Raw genomic sequence first — 17,500 nt, 5'->3', positions numbered from 1 at the left:
CCTTCTTATAGGAAAAAATAGTCATGCTGTGTTTTTCTGGTGCCAACCCCATTATAGAATATCAGCATGAAGTTAAATATTTTAATTAATGATTTTTTTTTCACACTAATTCCCAGGACTTTTTAAAAACTATTTTATACAGAGTGAACTTTTAAAGTTATCAAAAATAAATATGTTGTCCCCAAAGTAACCACATACAAATATGCAAAAAATTATCCTGAGAGGGTCATTTATTTGAGTCTATAATTAAATGGCATCTCAGTTCATACACATGAGGCCATAAAACTTTTTTATTTTTAATAATGTTATTCATATATCAGTGTGCCCATCCCTTTCATATCATTTTCTTCATGATGAATAGGGTGTTAAGAATGTAATCTAAAACATCTGATTGGCAATTGCACACTATTTTAAAGTTTGACAAGTCTTCTCTTCCTGAGAATTGATATTGCAATATGAATGAGAGGAAAACATCAATCTCTTTCCCACTCAATATTTCAAAAACAAACATATGTATAATAAATATTTTATATAAATAATGTTATGTAAGTATGTACATAATTTTTAAAATGCTTATTAAGTATGTATATATGTAAAATATTAATCAAATTTGGATGTGATCAAACTTCTGTCCCTGGTAATTTCAAAGCTAAATTCATGATCCCCTAGATCAGGCAAACATGTAAATAATTAGAAATGGTCATACACAGGGTCAGTCATTTTATTTAGTTACTGGGAAAAGGTAAAGCTACATTCATCTAATTCCTGGTAGGATTATAGGAAAGTTTTCCCTTTGGTTCAAGTTGTTCCCACTTCATCAGAATCTGCAGAGCTCAGGAATAGAGAGGAACTTGAGACTAAGTATTTTTAACAAGCTCACCCACTGACCCTTAAGACCAACAAGCTTGGAAAATATCGGTTAGGGTATTTGACAATCCAGGTTGGTGGACTAGTTAATTATGTTTTCCACTCTATGATAGATATTTCAGCTTCCTACTCTTACTCTGCAAGATGCTGCTGGATTGAGGCACGTAGTGATGGGCTACAATTTCTTCAAATCATACAGTGTCTGGCTGGAAGGTAACTTAAAGATCATCTTGCCCAATATTAAGTGATTTCCTGATATCAAATTTAGCCTGACCCTCAGGCTATCATCTCCCACTCATCCTTCAGGTTTGCCTGTGTCAATTACATGAAGCTAACCTAACTCAATTAGAGAAAGTAATATATTTTAAAGAAAGCAATATAGTCCAATAGATTCTGCAATCCCCAGCCAGTCATTTTTGGCCTACCTTGTTCAAATATTTTTGGATTGATAGGTGGCTAAAATGAGTCATGTCTAATTTACATGCTAACTCATTCCCTAAGGCAAAAATAAGTCAAGCTAAGGCAGAAGAATTACAGTTCCTTAGCTGTCATCAGCAGGTGTTTTCCAAGATACCGGTGTATAAAAAAAAAAGAAAGGGAGGAAAATGACTATGAGAAAACTTAATTGGTTGGTGTTATGGTTATTTAAGCAGACAGTTCACATCAGTCTTCAAAATTGCATTTGCTACCAAATATTACTGCTATTATTGATGGATTTTAGGGCAAAAACAACTCTGAATCATTTATTCTGTGACTGAATTGCGCAGTATATCTTCATTGTGTTTCAACAAAAATTTTTCTGTAATTCAGAGTCTGGGAGACATTAAGCAGTTATGTATTGATTTTGATTCTTTTTTTCCCCCTCAAGTAATCAATTCAGATTCTGTGGTCTTAAGTTCCACAAAGACTGTAACATCCATAAAAATTTTATTTCTGTGAGTATAAGGTTCTATATACTACAAAATGCCATCAGACAGTTTTGAGGCCCATCTGTACTGTTGTCACTTTACCAACGGAAGTAGTAAAGAGAATTGACTCTAGCAGAAACTCCAGAAACTAAAAAGAAAAAAAAAGCTTTGCTGAAAATAAGATGTCTTAATACATGTTTGAAAGACATGAAATCCATTGGAGTCCACAGTTCTTTTCTGAATAGGATAGGAACAGGTTTTTTCTTATAATTCTTATATTATTTATTGACTGGACATTTGTCCTTGACCATAGGTGACTGTAAAACGTTATGATTAAAAGACTCACAGTTTATCTAGACTTAAATCAATGAGGAAATTATAGGTTACCTGATACTGACAGTTCATTCAACAATAAACATTTATTAAGGGGTTAGTGTGTACCAACGACTGTCCAGGGCACTGGAAACAGAGCAATGAACAAAATAAACAAACCCTTTTTACCTTCATAGGCTTACATTCTAGTGGAAAGAGACAGATAATAACAAACATGTTGTAAGGACTATAAAGCAAAATAAGTTCAGGTAAGGGGACAGAACATTTGAGCGGGTCCTCTGTGAAAGGAAGTTGTGAGTCATGTAGATACGTACATGTCTCTGCCCCTCAACTAGGATTTATGCTGCTTAATGGCAGAGACACACTGCTGTGTCTTTGACCTCCTCTCCCCTCCTTGAACAACAGGGGCCCAAAACATTTTAATTGCTTTGCAAGTTATTTCAAAGAGATCGCTAGCATCTCTTCCCAGTCAGTAAAGCAAAGATACAACTACTAAGTTCATGAAACAGCAGTACAAATCCTATCAAGCATAAGTGGTTTCCCAACTATTCTACTTAGTTCAACCCACATGAGAAACCTCATAGAACAAAACAGTAAACCCGTTTTGATAAACTGGAAAGAAATTCATTTTATGTCGTCCTCGTCTCAGTTATCAGTTCACTGACTTACCAGCTCTGGTAGGGGGACAAATCTCTAGCTGTTTTGGCAGAAGTGATCCCACTGAAACTTCCATAAAAATAACGCGGATGAGAATTATAACACCTACTTGGAAAAGGCTTCAATCTGACAAAACTATGCTATATTTTATTCATCCAGCACACACCTGCTGTGCACATACTATGTGCCAGCTACTGGGGATGTAGTGTAGAAAAGAGTCCTGCCCTCAGAGAGTTTACCTGCTGGCACATTTCAGATAGAACATATTATCTCTCACTGTAAAGGCTGGTTCTTAGGGTCGAGGCACCACTCCCACCCAGCATTGCTGAAGAAATACAGAACGCTCAGAGTCTAGTGAAATGCAGCCCCAGGATTCAGTATTCCACTGTCCCAAAGGACAGCAGTTTCCTGGACTTGGCAATTCCAACCCAAGTGTCTCTTTGGAGACAGGGACAATGGTGTTCAAAACTGAGTCCCTTACTGAGCTGAAAGGCAAAGGCCCAACACAAGCAGCCATAAACACATACATCTGAGAATACAGTACGGCGGCCACCACTGTACCCACCGTTACTCCTGTCTGGGAGTCTGCTCCACCTTCTCCATTACTGGGCTTTCTCTGCCAGGTGTTGATCCATGAAAGACAGATAGTCCTTGAACCACTGACCTCTGGATGGGTCATTAAGAGGCCTCTGCTCCTGGAAAAATCAAGAAGCGTATGGGTACAAAGGAAAACATAGTCATGTCATTGTTTCGACATATTCAAATTAACAAGTTTAAGCTTTGGTTCTAGGTAGGTATCTAAGTCCTTATAAATAAGGACTTATAAAATAAGTCCTTATTTTATACTGAAAAGGAGAAAATCTAGCATTATCTACTTTCCCTCTGTTTTATACTGGCTCTTACATTTCTCAGACCGCCCCTAAGTTACGATAGTTAGGGCTGGGGTTGGTGTCTTGTTGCTTTTAGAACCTCCCCGCTCTGAGGGGAATACTCTTTGATTGGACATATTTTCCATCTCATTTGTCCCTTCTGCCGTTTGCTTTGCCTGTTTCTTTGGGGAAACCATCAATTTTTTAGTAGCTTCCCAACATGACACTTCATGAGTACAGATGTGTCAAGCTGCTATCTGATCTTTCCAGAGTCATGTGGCTTTCCTGTCCAGTTCTGATGGGAAATCCGACATACTCTGTGATCGTGCTGCAATTTTGACAGGGAAATCTAGCTGAAAACACCATTGTCTCCACACAAATGACCTAGAATGTCTCCTTGTCTTCTAGCCATAAAACAAATGGCTATGCCAACTTGAGGTGTAGAGCCATGAAGAGAATGACACACTATGCTGTCAGCTATGAGAAATTTGTGCTTTATAGGCTCAGGATAGCAACCTTCAGGCACACAAACAGGTTATATTATATTATTAGAGTATATCAATTTGCATTTTCTTAAAAATATTATACTTTTTTTTTTGTTACAAGATATTGAGTATAGTTCCCTATGCTATATAGTAGGTTCTTATTGTTTATATCTAGTTTAGATGTAGTAGTGTGTACCCGTTAATCCCCCCTTTCCTCTTTGGTAACCATAAGTTTGTTTTTTATATCTGTGAGTCAGTTTCTGTTTTATAAGTAAGTTCGTTTGTACCATGCTTTTTAATTGTTTTCTAACTAATAGAAAGTATATGATATTGTTATATAACCAGCAAACTAAAAGTCTGGGACTAGAAGAATGGAACTGGTGCTGAGTTTTAGGATTTAGGGTCTCCGAAAATGAAGAGTAAAAGGAAAATGATCAATAAAATTACAGATTGGACAATACAGTATTTCCTTTTCTGCATAGTTGTAAAGATTCTATAATTTCACAATCTGGTCAATGATCCTTTTTAGATACAACAGCCATTTTAACACAGACCTCTGGGGAATTTGGAATTATTTACTGTAGCTTTGAAAAAAACAGTATTTATCCTAACTTTTGCTTCTCCATAACATTCACTATACAAAAACAATCTTCAAAAAAACCTGAAATATCTGCTTTTTATCTGTGATACAGCACAGCCTTTTATTCATATGCAAGATCACCTTGGAAAAGTTAACAGATTATATTTAATGAATCTTTGTTAGGAATGACAGAGTTCAAATGTGTCGATTCTTTCATTTTTATCAGAAGAAAAGCACAGTTTATTCAAGCTTATGCATCTCACATTTATAGAGCCTTCTGTTCGTACAGCATCATTTACTTTATTACAGGCTTTGCAAACCTTTTTTCATAAAGTGAATCTGCCTGTTTTACCACTGTCAGATTGGAAGCCAACAACTGAGAATTTTGAACTAGCATTTCTTATTATAGAATATACATTTTCATTCTCCTTAAAGAATACATACTTATTGTTTTTTAATTAAACAACAGAAAGTATATAATATTCTTGTAAAAGAACTTTTATTAAGCAAAAAAATGACTAAATCATGTGTAAAATAAGATTGTGGTCAAAACAAATTTTGCCATAAGAAAGAGAAGTTCAAATAAATGGTCTACAAAAAGAGCCTTCCTAAGAAAGACGTTAGTTATAATCTGGAAGTAGTTTATGCTGGAAAGAACGGCAAGGTGACAGAATTACAAGATTTATAAAAAAGAAAGAAAACCTTAACTATAGGTCTTTCGACTAAAAACATGACCCAAGTTAATTATTTAAGTTACCCCAACCTGATTTCTCATCTTCAAAAATCTGTATCTACCCAACAAGGATAGAATAAATAAGAGAATAGATATAAAAGTGCTTGTAGCTTATAAGGCACCCTAAACAGTCAAGTCACTTTAATTCTTTTTGTGGTATTACAAAACTAGATATCTTACAACCAGAAACACAATATTAGTTTCCATTTATGAAGTCAAAATATTATGTCTCATGAAGTGTGTGTATAATGTATATCGCTTTCAGAGAGGAAGAGAGTCTTAATATGTAACATGGTAGAAGGGATACTGCTTATTGAGTCTAATCTACCAGAATCTTGCCAGTTGGGATCCAACTGGCTCAGATATAGATCCACAAGAATACATGAAGTTAATGCATGACCATAAAAAGACACCAAGAACTCAACTGAGAATGACTGAACTTATGTTCTGAAATTTAGAGCTGTAGACATCTTAGTATACAATTGACAGAAGTATGGGTGAACACAACAAGCTATAAGTGATGCAAAGTGGTGTTCCATCATTAACTCCCTCCCCTTCCCCTACTCACTGAAGAGTTCATGGGACTGGGGGAATATTTTTAATGTTCTACGTTCCCTCTTGCTTCCATCTTTCTGACTTAATGATCTCTCCGTGTCCTCCTTGCTTTTGTCCCATTCTGCTTTGCACTGAGTCAACTGCACCCATATTTCTTTTCCCTTATAACTAAATAGAGCAAATTCTAAGTCTCTCTGAAATTGCTCAAAGTTCAGACTTCAAAGAGCAAAGACCTCATTAACTCTCTTGCTAAGGAGTTGCTTCCTCCAACAGATTCAGAAAAATGCCACTGCCATTTACTTTGATTTAGAGAATGACTCCTCTTCCCATTTGCCTTGCACTGAAATGTTATTTCTGAATACTTTGTTTGGAGTCATGTAGGTGGTTATACTGTGACAGGCAAAGTTTTTGTTTTTATAATTCTTGCCTTTTGAGTTAGGAAAAAATTTTCTATATTTGTCTTGTCTGTAAGGGGTCTCCCTCTGGGTAGAAAATGGATGCCAAAACACTCCTAATTGCAGCAGTCTGAAACTACATTGTTTACTTCTGCATGCCTTCTATCATCTAGGCTACATATGTCTGATTCTTGAGAGATCTGAATTCTAACGTTTGCCAAAAGATGAGTCATCAAGCCATAGCTAATAAAATGTATACTACTGCTACTACTGCTAATACGATGAATTAACTGAGCTAGACTTTTAGAAGCTCAGATTTCATAAATAGGAAACAAGAAAAAGAAGAAATACTCCTCTAATATTTGGATGCTCTCATACTATTTGAGAAATAAATATTTTTAAAAATCAAAAGAAAACGTTAAGAAAAACTTTGCCAGAGAACGCCTTTTTTCACTTTCATTTCATGAGCTATAACTATTGTCAGTGCTACGGCCAACTCTCCAGTAAAGCACCCTGTGTTTAGAATCAGCCAAATGAAAGGCCTCCAGCTATTTTACAAAAATTAATTATTAATGACTGTTTGATTTAACTTTAGCTCAGGCCAAGAAAAGAGGCTTGTACTCTGCAGCTTCTGTTTCTACCTGAGGTTTTATTTTCTTTTGTTTCCAACTTGTTTCCTATTGAATTGTATCTGTTTATCTCCTATGTGGATTCTGTACCCAGTATACTGACAATTAGGCTATTTGTCATTCTTGCTCGAAACTCAGAAAGTTACATACTTTTTAAAGGCTTTAAGAACCCTTCAAGATTAAAGCCCAGCAGAAAACTCCCCTCTCCAGATGTGCATTTTACAATCCATTATTTATTATTGTTGTTTGCCCTCAGAACACTGTTCTTTATGTACTGCTGTGAGTTATATATACATAGTCCAAACTCATTATCTTTTTCCCTTTGTCTATCCAAACCTAAAACCCAAGAGAAGACTCTCATTTTCCATACTTGAGATAATGCCTCAAGTGGCAATGCCTCAGCCAAACAGCAGACCTGTTTTAAGTGACCTGTTTTCAACTTTGAGCTTGAAATGTCTAGGTGCATGTCATCTGTGGCAATTCATACATAAACCACTCCTGTTTCTGATTTCTCCAGGATCCTAGTGTCTGAATGAGTTGTTCTAGAGAGAAAATAATAAATGAAACATCAGACTAACTGCTTTCTAGCTCTCTTCGCTCATAACAGTCTTTATTGTTCCAGATGCTCCCAATATATATCAACAGAATCAGATTCAAGACACAGAGCTCTCCTTCATAATTTTAACCACAAAGAACGCTTTCTCCCTTTCACTATTTCTAATAAAGTGACACGTTTTCCTTCAAAGGTTCTTCTATTTAGTATTGGGAGAACCACAGACAAGTAATTGTCTTTTCCAAACCATGAAATGTATATTGCCCAATAGCCTGAAAAATAAAAAAAATAAAAGTCACGAGATAAAGGGGGCACACAAGAAAATCGATTCTAGTAACATAGAGTGTGTGTCATTTTAATCACTCTGCTTTACTCAGCTACTGACCCAAATCACTGGAAGTCTATCTTACTTACTGAGTTAAGCAATCTTTCAAATAGTATTTTGAATAAGGAATTGCTGTTACGTTTTTTTTAGTTGAAATAAGCTGTGGTTCAACTTAAAGAAAACAATCCTGGTAGAGCTGATATAGCTGCCAAGAGTAGGATGTTACATGTAAAATTTACTTTTAGGAAAAGATTTAAGATCCTTTCAAGACAGATTTATCAGCCCAGACTCAGATAGTGAGTATAGGAAATCAATATTATGAATAAAGTTATTACCCATAAAAGTAAAATATTTTGGTACTTCTGTAAAATTACACAGCTATCTGAATAGCATGCTCTGCCTGGAATAGAACCTAATATAATAAGGCTTTTTACACATTATCTTGAATACTGATGTCTGTCTTCACTCCGTTGTAATATATGTATGTAATATATATATAAAATAAAATGATAATTATATAAAATCCAGATTAAAATAATTATAATTTCCCATGCACATGCTTGGTGGTCTGCTGACTGCTGGCTGGGGCAGCCTGGTGATGGATACAGGAAGAACTGCCCCACTGACCCCAACCCAAATTGTTAACCTGTAAATTCTTAAACTAAATAGATACATATTGTTTTAAGGCAGTGAGTTTTTCCAGTAGTTTGTTACACAGAGTTACTGGGGCTACAGATAATGGATGATCTTTTGATGGAGGAAAGAACTGCATAAAGGGAGGCATAAGGGGACCAAAGAAAATCCTCCAATTCTCCACTGTTGCCCGTCAACATTCTAGAGTCCTAGTCTCCCTTTCCAAGGTATTGCTTTAGTCTGCAACCTTGGTTGCTAAAACTTCATCTAGAGTTAGAAGAAAAAAAGGATTTAAATCCTAGTTCTGGAGCTAATTGCTTCGTTGAACCTCTTTAGGTTTCAATGTCCTCAGTAGTACTACCTATGGTATGGAATTACTGTGGGAAGTGTACTGGGAAAATATAAATGATTCACATGTTGCCTGAACCATAGCACATGCTCAATAAATGATAGGCACTAAGGAAACACTGGCCAATAAATGACCATGTGTTTTTCTCATTCTTCAGGAAGACAAATGGGTGAACATAGAGAAACAAGCAAGGGCAAACCCAAATGCACAAGGACTGGTCAAGGCCCTGCTTTGCCAAAGCTGCTAACATCTCGCTAGACAAAGCAAGTCACATGCCTGACACAGAGTGTAAGTGAAGGGACGTTAACAACACTATACAGCAAATGGTTTGAAAACACGAGGTTGGACAATTGGGCCCACTAGTCAAATCAATATACCAGAATCTGTAACTTTTAATCTTATTTCTGAAGACTCATTTCACCCTTGGCTTTCTCAGGCTATGATTCCATAAGAACAGTGATTTACAATAAATATAGATGTAGCTATATAAAATGACCTTCCAATACTGCTGGGCTCCATCATCAAAGAAGCACTGATTGCTTTGCTACTCAAAGGTGGTAACTGGACCAGAGGTTTTGACATTTGCAGTACCTTGACAGAAATTCAGGATCTTGGGCCATACCCAAGGCATATTGAATCATAACAAACATTTTAACAGGATATCCAGGTGACTTGTGAAAAACCACTGGCTATTAGATTCAGAATTCTGTTCTTAAATTTGTTCTCAATTGTGTTTGCTAAAGAAACAAACTGATATAATCAGAGGATTTTTAACTATAAGAATGGGAAACAAAAAATGGGTTTGACTCTCCAGTAATAACCTAACTTTTAAATAGATAAAAGACACTTCACCAAAGAATATACACAACCTATAAGCACATGAAAAGATGATTCGCTCCATTAGTCATTAGGGAAATGCAAATTAAAGCCATACTGAAACCCACGAGAATGGCTGAAATTAAAGAGACTGAAAAGATTTGCATGGATGTGGTACATCTGGGACCTTTATAAAACTATTTTGGAAAGCAGTTTAACAATTTCTTACAAAGGTAAAGTTGTACCTACAACCACAGACCAGCAATTCCACTTTGAGTACATATCCAAGGGAAATAAAGTGTATATCCACCAAATAACATGTACAAGAATGTTCATAGTCATTTTATTCATAATAGCTAAAACTGGAAATAATCCAAATGTCCATAAATGGGGGTATGGATAAACAAAGTGTGGTTTATTCATGCAATGAAATACCCCTCAGCAGTAAAAAGGGATGACACACAGAACATACATTATCTCACTGACATTATTTTAGAGAACAAGGTCAAATACAAGAAAACACTTATTGTATGATCCCATTTACCTGAAATTAAGGGACAGGGAAAATGAATCTATTTCTATAGAAATCTGAATGGTGGTTTTCTGTGGGTTGGTGGGAGATGTGGCTTGGATTAATCATAAAAGAACAAAAGAGATCCTTCTATGGTGAGCTATTGTATCTTGCTTTGGGCATTTTTACACAAGTATATCTATTTGGCAAAAACATATGGAACTTTGTGCATTTTATTATTTATAGATTAAACTTCAATAAAGAGGTGTTTATCACCTCACAGTTTTCAAATCACATATTCCCACATATGATCCTGTTTCAACACCCCTGTGGGTCCAGCAGGGCAGGTGTTATTATGAGCTTTACAGATGAGAACATTAAAGCTCAGAGAGAGGTAACTTGCTAAAGTCTCCTGCACGCCCGTAGGTCTTTGACCACTATTTCACCTTCTTTACACTGTTTTCGTTTCCCCAGCAGCAAGTGGGAGCAAAACCCTAAGTATTCAAATAGAAAAGAGTTAAGGGATTTAAAAGTGCTGAGAACTTTCCTGCTGGGATAGCACTATTTGAATACTAAGCATAGTCTTTGCATGTCAAATATACACTTTTGTCCCTTGCCCGCTGTTCCAGAGAATGCGGAAGCTGTCCAAACAGAGAACTGGAAAAGACCCTAGAAAAAGGAGACAATTGCTGCTAGGGGAGCACACTTCTTTGTTTGGCCTGGAGTTATTCTTTCCTATGGTTCTTCCGAACCTTAGGGGAAAGATAAAACATTTTGGACCAGTACTGAGAGACTACGTGGAAACTACAAAGTCCCGCATCAAAGCCAACCTGAAGAGAGAAAGATTTAAGAGAAGCCATAGTGGGGGCCATGGGTCCAGCTAGCCAGTGTGATTTGGTGATTTCTATACCCGAGGTGTCAGCAAGAAAATAAAGAAGACAGAATTGGGATTGTGGCCTGGTTGCCAGAGGTCAGGGCAGGGCTTCAGATAGGACAGTTTCTCTAGGCTCATCGGCTGCTTCAGAACACCAATAACTATTTCTAGTCCCCTGGCTGAACCTCTAGACCCACATCCTTGAAGCTAAGGGAATGATTTATTTGCTGGTACTAATATATATTTGAACCACTGAATCAATATGAAATTGATTCTATGCATATAACATACTGAACTGTCCCTTGCAGGAGAAATTGGTGACCTAACAAAAGGGCACCCTTGTGATACTTATCACAATTAGGCTTACGAGCACCTGTGTAGTAAGATTGTATGTTGTTTACCATATTGTTGTTCTGATTCTTCTCAATAAAATCCAAGCTGGAGCTGGCTAGAAAAAAGACATGTGTATATACGGAGGGGGATGGTGTGAAGAGAATTGGTTCCTGTGATAACTGAAGGGTGGAAATAAATTAGTCCAGTGGTTTTTTTTAGCCTGGATGCACATTAGTGTCTTATCTGGAGCGTTTAATAAAGCACTTCTGTGTCCAGGTCTCATAGCCCAGAGATTCTAATTTAATTGGTCTGAGGGGATAGAAAGGGAAGAGAGGTATGAATTGTCTTGAAAGCTCCACAGGCAGGTCTAATGTGCTGACCAGAGCTGAAGTAGGCAGAGGAGAGAGGATAGTTATTCAGAATGAAGCCCAGGTGTGTAGACCGGCCCTCCAAAATGCGCTGGTTCCAACAACTCCTACAGAAAGAAGAAAAGCATTCAAAGAGGTGGCCCTACTTTCAAGTCAGATGGAAAGTCAAAGGTAGACACATCAGAGACCCTAAAGCCAAGAAACTCTCCCAAAGGAAAAAGAAACACAGCCCCACAAGGGCCCTCATTGCTTCCGTCTTTGCTCCCAGCACATCTCATCCTGCTGCCACTTCTTATGCGAAATAAACATGGACTCAGGCTGTCGACAGGGGTTCTCTGAATTAGGTATTGCCCCACATCCCACTTCATCTTACAAAGTGCTCAACAGCAACTTTCCCACTTTGAGTCACTTTGATCCAAGTTACACAGATAAGCCCCGAGGACTACATTAAAATACATCCACTTTACTGTTCCCTCTATACTGGAAAGTTGCATACCCACATCCTCCCAGCAATTAAAGATATATAAATTACAACTATCAGATATTCTTAGGATCAGATTTAGAGAAGATTAAAAAATAATATTCAACATAGGCAACAATAAGGGCAAGATGTTTTCTCATATTCTGCTGTTAGAACTCTAAATTTGTAAATTTGCCCTGGAGGACAATTTTTGTTTTTATCTCAAGAGAAAACTTAAAAGTTCAGAACATATTTGATCCAACATTCCTCCTCTGGAAATTTATCATAAGGATACATACAAATACTTACCTAATCATGATGATCATAACATTAAAACAACCTACATATTAGTAAGAGTTTGAATAAATAAATCACTAAGTCCTTTCCATAAAAAATGATATAAAAGAATATTTTACAAGATTAATATATGATCAGACAAAAAGTGAGTCATAAAGCAGAACATACACTAAAATCCCACTTTTGGTAAATATATATGCATAGAAAAAAGAGTGGACGTATATAGGTGGAATCTGAAAAAATTGGTATAGACAATCTTATTTACAAAGCAGAAACAGAGACACAGACTTAGAGAACAAACATATGGTTACTGAGGGGGAAGGGTGGCAGATGGGATGAACTGGGAGATTGGGATTGACATATATACACTATTGATAATATGTATAAAATAGATAACTAATGAGAACCTACTGTATAGCACAGGGAACTCTACTCAATGCTCTGTGGTGACCTAAATGAGAAGGAAATCCAAAAAAGAGGGGATATATGTATACATATAGCTGATTCACTTTGCTGTACAGTATAATCTAACACAATATTGTAAAGCAACTATACTCCAATAAAATTTAGAATAAAATAAAATAAAATTTAAAAAGAGTGGAACTTGACAACAAACTCTTGGCAGTGATTATCTGGGTGAAGGGGCACTTTCTCCTATTGGACTATAACTTCCTGTTATATTTTATAACTTTAATTTGTATTCCTTATATAATTAAGGCAAATGCATAAGAGCAAAGAAAAAAGGCTAAAAATCTATATGACAAAATATTAATAGTTGAGATGCAATCTTTGCCTACGTGTATTTTCAACATTTATAACAATGAATACCTATTACTATTATAACAAAAAATACCCCAAGTAATTTTAGTGTTTTTTTTGTTTTGTTTTGTTTTTTTGTGGTACGCGGGCCTCTCACCACTGCGGCCTCTCCCGTTGCGGAGCACAGGCTCCGGACGCGCAGGCTCAGCGGCCATGGCTCACGGGCCCAGCCGCTCCGCGGCCTGTGGGATCTTCCCAGACTGGGGTACGAACCCGTGTCCCCTGCATCGGCAGGTGGACTCTCAACCACTGAGCCACCAGGGAAGCCCCCAAAATAAAAACTTTAAGCATTAACACAAGCCGACTTCAGCTTGAGAGGAAGAATCTGACCTTCCACTGCTGACAGTCTGTATGGGTTTTGAGAAGTGTCCTTGCCATTATGTGTAGATTTGAGACCTCATAGCAGAAACCACTTGGACCTTTGTTCTACTTAGATATCTCCATTTTCTTTTGTGATGTTTCATTCTGCATTTAGAAGCAAAGGGAATTTTAACAACTTTGTCTCCTATGTTTTTTCACTCATATTTTTAATTGATCATTGTCCCACATTCAATTGCCCTAGCTCTTGACAACCCATACCCTATAAGCATCAAGCAATACTCTGATTACATTGTGTCTGCAAATGTTCAGGTACCATTTAATACAGGAAATCCATCAGAGTATTCCCCTTGAAATTTCACATTCAGAAAAGGAGGAAGCTCTTTCAGGACTTCCAAACCTGTCATCCTGAGGTACCAAAAGTATGCCAACTGAGAAAAGTTAACTGTCCATCAACTGTAGTCTGAGAATGCTGCTTATATACAAAGTTAACACTCCCTCCCCCACTTCCTTCTGTGGAAGAGCAATGTGTAATTTCCTGCAGAGGTTACCTGAGATATCTGCCTCTGGACTGGAAGAACCTCTGCAGCCTCAGACTGACATGCTCTTACAGGAAGTGGTAAATGTTCACTGGAAATATTTCACAGTCAGACCCAGGCATTGTCCAGATAGATAAAAGGATATCTCAGGAAGAACTCCTGGGTTCACCCCAATACACACTTCTGGCCAGAGAGGCAGTGACATCACTCGCTACAACTCCCTGAGAGCAGACACTAAAACTTGTGCCCCATCATATCCTCAGCACTAGATGTACAGAAGCGTTTAATAATACTTACAGAGTAAGTGACTAAAAACATAAATGGATGAATGCATGAATGAATGAATGATGTTCCATGAAATTCTTCAGAGAGGGGAAATCTTTATACGAAAGAATTTTCATGGGATAAGATGTGGAATAAAAGCAAAAATTAAGACCCCATAACAGACAAATGACTGAAAACAGATTCTTTCTTAAGAATAAGTTTTAACAGATAAAAGGATGGAGATAGCACAAGGCCCCAAGCAGAAAAGGAAGAGGAGACTGTGAGAGGATGAATCTCCAGGAACACTGGAGGAAAACCTGGCCTACTTCAAATGTTTACTGAAGACCATGGGGACCTTTCCACTGGTCCTTGCCATGGACCCACCAACCTCAGAGGTGTCTCAAGGATCTGCCCTCTTTGTTACCAAAGTTCTGTCTTCCAAAATAGTTGACATAGAAGAGAGGATAGCCTCATTTCTGCAGAGAAGAAGCTGTTTCCTTCTCTTTTATCAGAACCTGAAATTATACAATTCAAGGAGAGTTCCAGCTTCCCAAAGGAGTGAAAACAGAGCCATTGGGTGGGGCAAAAGCAGATTTAATCATTGTATCTGCTGCCTAACTCATTTCTTCTCCTCTCCTTCTTTACTCCTTGGTGATTAAAGATTAAAGATCCCATGGTGAATGTTCTGATAATATACTGCTATGTAATAAACTACTCTAAAACCTAGTGGCTTAAAACCACCCCTATTTTATGGTATCTTATATTTATGTGGGTCAGAAATTCAGGCTCCACATAACTTCTACTCTTTAAAAGACACTGCTAATATATCTGGTGAAGAATTTGTAACCAGAATATATTAAAAACTCTGAAAACCCAATAATAAAAAAGCAAACAATCCAAGAAAAAGCAGGCAAAACATTGAAAGACGCTGCACCAGAGAAGATATATAAATGGCAAATAATCCCATGAAAAGATACTCGATATCATTAGCCATTAGGGCTCTGCAAATCAAAACCATAAGGAGATACTGCCACATAGTAATCTAAAGAGACTAAAAGAAGATAAGTAGTTTTCTGCCTGGAGACAGGAGCTGAAGGAAGGAAGAGGAGGTATCACAAAGGGATGCAAGTTAATTTGGGAAGTGACAGATACGTTCACTACCTTGACTGTGGTGATGGTTTCCCAGGGGTATACACAAATCAAAGCACATGAAGTTATTCAATTTAAATTTGCGCAGTTTATTGTGTGCCAATTGTACCTCAATACAGTTGTTTAAAAGAGAGAATGGAGAGAAGGAATCTTCCCTCCCACCTCTCATCCCACCATGAAAACCCAGAAATTTAGAACTTGTGGAGACATTAGTGTTAAAGAAATTTGAGGCTGATACTTTATGTTCCAAATGAGGAAATCACACCTCAGACAAAAGAGGTGATTTGCCTAAGGTCACACAGCTGTTGGCTACAGTTTCAAGCTCCTGTCTCTCTACTTCGTACTGATCTCTGCAAAAAGGCGCCTCATTTTACAACTGCAAAGGAAACACACTCAAAGTGTTTCAGGATCAATTAATCTGATTGAAAGTGTGATTTAAAAGTAGACTAACATAGGTACTAATTTAATTGAAGGACATCTAAAACTAAAGCCACAATCTTTCTGGCCTAAAGAACTTGAGGATAGAGTTTGGAATAATCACAGGCCCTGGAAAGTGAGTGGGGGAATCCTGGAAAGGTGAGAGCTAGAAAAGGAGAATCCCAAATTTTATTTATAAATTCCACCCAAATCTCTGTTTAATCCCTGAGCCAGGCATGCATAAACACTCAAACAGAAGATAAAAGAACTAAACTGATATTGGAGTTGCTGCCTAAGATACAAAGTTGGCAGTTTCAGCCCATTCATTTAATTGCCTGCTAAAACAATACAATCAACAGTCTTCAGTAGAATACAACAGAATCCAGAGACTCTAACATAACATTCAGGATACAATCCAAAATTACTAGACATATTAAAAATAGCAAAATGTAATCCATTTTCAACAGAAAAGATAATCAACAGAGACTGACTCCAAGATGGCCCAGATGTTAGAATTAGCAGACAGGAATCACTATTACAGCTATGTTCAATGATGTAAAGAATGATGTGGCTTAACATAAACTCAACTATTGAGGTATTCTTCTCTTAGTTTACTATCAGACACTGAGTACTAGCTTACTGTTTTCTGGAAACTATATTGACTTCTGTGGGATATCTTTTCCATCCCTCACCCAAAGGGATTTCTGATCCCAATACTCTGCTCTTCCGGCCACAGGTAGGTCTAGGCAGGGGTTACATGATCCAAACCATGTGAACCTAAGTCTCTCCATAGGATTTTTCATACTGAGATTTGGGATGGAGATTCTGAGATGAAAGACTTCAAAGCTATTGGCAGCCATCTCCCACACAATGGGGAGAAAGTTGATCTTCGGTAGAAGTAAAGTAGATGCAGCTTCCCTAAGAAAGAAGTCACATAAAAAATCTTGGCAACATTTGAATACTGGTTCCAGTTGATCCTGAGTCCACCTATATCCACTGGTTACATGAGATAACAAATTCCCACATTTTTGTTTAATTTAGTTCAAACTGGAATTCTGATAACCAAAAACTAAGTGTTTTGTAAAATACAGACCTAAAGAACAGAGAAGATGTGTCAATGGAAGAAATCACAATGTCAAAATAAGTAGTGCCAGAGAACTTTCAGGATAGAGAGTAGTTTCAGAGAGAAAGATACCAGAAAACACAATGAAGGGCTTGCTTAGCACTTGCATACAACCTCTTCTTTCCACTTCTACTTCACTTGAGATAAAACATTGAGAGAGGTAGACAGGAAGCAGCAGTAGGAACTGAAAAGTCTTTGGGAGGTTGCCAAGGAAACCATTTGTTCATTCATTACTAAAGACTTACCATGGTTGAAGGTGTATATGGGTTGCTAAGAATACAACAAAGAAAAATAGACAGTTCCTCTCCTCATGAAGCTTCAGTCTTGTGCTGTGTTACTTT

At 37.2% G+C, this 17,500-nt stretch overlaps 1 long non-coding RNA gene across 3 annotated transcripts in view; it reads right to left on the bottom strand.

Annotated features, from left to right (window-relative positions):
• Nucleotides 1–17,500, bottom strand: part of LOC149746837 (uncharacterized) — a 444,764-nt gene that overhangs the window by 103,937 nt on the left and 323,327 nt on the right. For all 3 annotated transcript variants that reach the window (XR_016388615.1, XR_016388617.1, XR_016388616.1), the window contains one exon: nucleotides 3,331–3,460. This is a non-coding gene — a long non-coding RNA (uncharacterized LOC149746837). The remainder of the gene's footprint in view (nucleotides 1–3,330; nucleotides 3,461–17,500) is intronic.

The sequence above is a fragment of the Delphinapterus leucas genome, chromosome 18 (genome assembly GCF_059928025.1).
Source record: "Delphinapterus leucas isolate spDelLeu-1000000601 "Yukka" chromosome 18, BTC_Dleu_Yukka2, whole genome shotgun sequence".
NCBI lineage: Eukaryota > Metazoa > Chordata > Mammalia > Artiodactyla > Monodontidae > Delphinapterus > Delphinapterus leucas.
The sequence above is the reverse complement of the archived record's forward strand: the minus strand, read 5'-3'. Positions and strand labels throughout refer to the sequence as shown.